Source organism: Arachis ipaensis, chromosome B3, assembly GCF_059453495.1.
Source record: "Arachis ipaensis isolate K30076 ecotype BB chromosome B3, ASM5945349v1, whole genome shotgun sequence".
NCBI lineage: Eukaryota > Viridiplantae > Streptophyta > Magnoliopsida > Fabales > Fabaceae > Arachis > Arachis ipaensis.
In genome coordinates, this window is record NC_142438.1 from 57,630,533 (window position 1) to 57,634,740 (window position 4,208).

At 41.4% G+C, this 4,208-nt stretch overlaps 1 non-coding gene across 1 annotated transcript; it reads right to left on the reverse strand.

Moving 5' to 3' along the window:
• Positions 1-1,414: 1,414 nt before the first annotated feature.
• Positions 1,415-1,521, reverse strand: LOC148570746 (small nucleolar RNA R71). The gene has a single exon (XR_015907921.1). It is a non-coding gene; the product is annotated as a small nucleolar RNA R71 (small nucleolar RNA).
• Between the last annotated feature and the right edge of the window lie 2,687 nt (positions 1,522-4,208).

The window sequence follows — 4,208 nt, forward strand, 5'->3', positions numbered from 1 at the left end:
CTAACGCTAAGTTGTTGCTAAGGCAATTAGCAAGCAATTTAGGATTTGTGGGTTAAGGACACTTATGCTCATTTAACTTATCTTCCGATGTGAGGGTTGAACAAGTGAGACTAATCCATCATAATTGTCATAGTTGTGATTCCAACAAGGAAAGAACCCTTAGCTCACTCCAAGCCAAGGCTCTCTTTTATGCTTTCAATCTTTTATACCTTTATATGTTGATCTCTTATATATTTTACTTGTTTATATTACATAGTCGGTTCTTTAATTTCTTCATTAGTTCAATAGTTACAATTTTGCATGTTCTTTTATTACTTTATATGTTCATTTCTTCATTCACAACCCCTTGATCACTACAACCGGAATGGCACACTCATTGTTCTAAAGTGCTCCTAGGGAGACGACTCGGGAGTTAAATATTCTTGGTTTGGAATTTCCAATTTGATCAAGGTCCCAATTATCGGGTTAGGACTATACTTACAACACTAATTCTATTTCGAATAACCGAGTTCCTAATCCATATGCAATTTGGGGTTCCACCTTGCAACATCAAATTTTGGCGTCGTTGCCGGGGAGTTCACTTTAAGTGCAATGAGTGCTACTATTTTGGTTGTTGTAAATATGTGAATATTGTAGATATTTGATTTTTGGTTTGCTACTTGGCTCTAATTGTAAATACCACTTCCATTTTTAGTTAATTTTAGTAGTCTTTGATTGTTAAGTTAGTTCTTGTTTACTTGCCTATTTTTGTTTTGCCTTTCATAATTTCATGGTTTCATTGCCTCCTTAGTTGAATGACACGGTCGCTTCCAGACCTGAGCTTGGCCACTTTTGATCCAGAAATCGAAAGAACTTTAACTCATATAAGGCAAGCTCGGCGCCGGCTAGCTTTTGTGAATAGTGAATTGGGTTCCTTAGAGGAGCACTCTAATTCACTATCACCAACCATCCGTGACCATCATTCTCCAATCAACGAGGAGACTATATATTCATCTGTGGGGAGTACTGAATTCTCTTTGAGTGACTCAGGTGACACCGTCATGGCGGATCCACCTAGAAGAATCACCTTGAAGGAGGCCGTAGCTCCTGATCTTGATTTGCAACCGCTTCAAATTTTGTATCCGGCCTTGGATCCAAATTTTAAGCTTAAGTCTGGCATGATAAACTTGCTCCCCAAATACAATGGACTACCTGGGGAAGACCTTTGAAGCATCTAAAGGATTTCCAAGTTGCATGTGCAACTGCTAGAAGACATGGGGCTGATGAAGCCACAGTGTTGGTCTTTGTTTTCCCTTTCTCTTTGGAGGGTAAAGCGAAGGAGTGGTTTTATACTCAGCCGGGTGAAGTTAGATCCAACTAAGGCTTACTGTGTAAAGAGTTTTTGGAAAAGTTCTACCCTCCCCAGAAAATGTACAAGTTGCGAAGAGAGATCTCTTGTATTGTGCAACGGGATTGAGAGACTTTGTATGTGTATTGGGAGAGATTTAAGAAGTTGCTGGAGGCTTGTCCTCACCATCAGATTGATGAGTTAGTTCTTATCAGTTATTTCTGTCAAGGAATGCATCACCAAGACAAGCTTCTCTTAGATGCTGCTAGTGGAGGATCATTGACCAAAAATAAAACCGCTGCAGAAGCGTGGGAAGTTAGATCTGATCTAGCAGACTCTACTCAACACTCAAGAGCAAGGAGTCCATAACCAAAAGCTTTGAATGAAGTTTCTCCCTCTGAAGATGCTATGTTGACCAAGACCCTTGGGAAAATGATAATCTTATTGCGACAACCCACCCAAGGGCAACAAATCCCTCAAGCTTTGATAAGTTCTCCACCTCAACCTCCAAGGATCGAAGGACCACCAAGGATATGTGGTGTTTGTGCTTGTAACACTCATTACACTGATGAGTGTCCTCAGATCCAAGAGGACACTACATTGGCGGTAGCTAACTCTTATCCATAAAGACCAAACTACAACCAAGGATCCTACCAACATGGAGGCAATCAAAACCAAAGGTGGAACCAAGCTCCTCAAGCTCATCCCAACCAAAACGCTCAAGTCTACTACCATCAACATCCCCAAGGTCAATCACAATACCAACAACCATACCAACAATCTCAACCTCAAGGGAAGTACCTACACCCACATAGTAGGCCTATCCCTCCTCAAGTTAACCAAGCCCTTCCCTCCAACCAACCTCACATGAATGACACAATTCACACCTTCATGCAAGAACAACAAGAGTTCCACAAGAAACAAGAGGCATATATGGCTACCATAGCTGAAGCCCTCTCCCGTTTGACTCTCCCTCCTCAAACCGCATAAAACACCCAACAAGCTTCAACCTCAAGTAGTTTACCCTCCCAACCTCAACCCAACCCTAAGGGTAGCATCAATGCCATTACCTTTAGGAGCGGCACTAAACTGGACAAGAATGTTGCTATACCTACAAAGTTGAGTGAGGAGTCAAAAAATGAAGAGGTGGGTGATGAAGTAGAGGTAATGGGGAATGAAGATAAAGGTGTTGATAAAAGCGAGGAGGAACCACCCAAGGTCAAGGAGCCAAAGAGAAAGACGTTGCTTGAAGAGCCTTTGCCCATTTCATTTCCAACCTTGGCCAAGAAGGCCAAGAAACAAGAAGAGCTTGACCCAATAATGGTGGAAGTTTTTAAGAAGGTTGAAGTCACCGTTCCCCTCTTCCAAGCTATTCAACAAGTGCCAAGATATGCCAAGTTCCTTAAAGATGTTTGCACTCACAAAGATAAGCTTGGCAACCTCAACACAAAAGCCGGTAGATGATTCTATCTCTTCTTTACTTCTTGAGAAATGCAATGATCCTGGTCCATGTTTGGTCTCTTGCTTGATTGGTGGGATGAAATTCATAGACTGTATGTGTGATATGGGGGCGTGCGTGAGCATTATACCAATCCCCATTTATGAAAGATTGAATTTGTCACCCCTAAAGAGGTCGGGTGCGAGGTTTGTGCTAGCCGATAAAAGTATTTTGTCCGTTGTTGGAATTGCCAAAAATGTCCTAGTTAATATTCAAGGATTGCTCTTTCCAGTTGATTTTCACATTCTGGAGACTCCTCCCATTGACTCCAACAAGCCATCATCCATACTCCTTGGAAGACCATTCTTGAAGACAGCCCGTTTCAAGCTAGATGCACATTCGGGAGTCTACTCTTTTGAGTCAGATGGCAAGTTAGTCAAGTTCACTTTGGAGGAGTCCAACAAGCCCGTTCTTGAAGCTTATTCTATTTTTGGGTGCGACATAGTTGAAGAGCAAGTTATTGAGGATGGCAAGGAGCAAAAAGAAGAGGATGTTGCAAAGAAGTCAAATTCAAGGGATGACTGATGAGCGGATAATTTATACGCTTTTTGGCATTGTTTTTAGTATGTTTTTAGTAGAATCTAGTTACTTTTAGGGATGTTTTTATTAGTTTTTATGTTAAATTCACATTTCTGGACTTTACTATGAGTTTGTGTGTTTTTCTGTGATTTCAGATATTTTCTGGCTGAAATTGAGGGACTTGAGCAAAAATCAGATTCAGAGGTTGAAGAAGGACTGCTGATGCTGTTGGATTCTGACCTCCCTGCACTCAAAGTGGATTTCCTGGAGCTACAGAATTCAAAATGGCTCGCTTCTAATTGCGTTGAAAAGTAGACATCCAGGGCTTTCCAGAAATATATAATAGTCCATACTTTGGCCGAGTTTAGACGACGAAAAAGGGCGTTGAACGCCAGTTCTACGCTGCAGTCTGGAGTTAAACGCCAGAAACACGTTACGAACCAGAGTTGAACGCCAGAAACACGTTACAACCTGGCGTTCAACTCCAGAAAGAGCCTCTGCACGTGTAACATTCAAGCTCAGCCCAAGCACACACCAAGTGGGCCCCGGAAGTAGATTTATGCATCAATTACTTACTTCTGTAAACCCTAGTAACTAGTTTAGTATAAATAGGACTTTTTACTATTGTATTTGACATCTTGGGACGTCTGGTTCTTAGATCATGGGGGCTGGCCATTCGGCCATGCCTGAACCTTTCACTTATGTATTTTTAACGGTAGAGTTTCTACACTCCATAGATTAAGGTGTGGAGCTCTGCTGTTCCTCATGAATTAATGCAAATTACTACTATTTTTCTATTCAATTCAACTTATTCCGCTTCTAAGATATTCATTCGCACTTCAACATGAATGTGATGAACGTGAC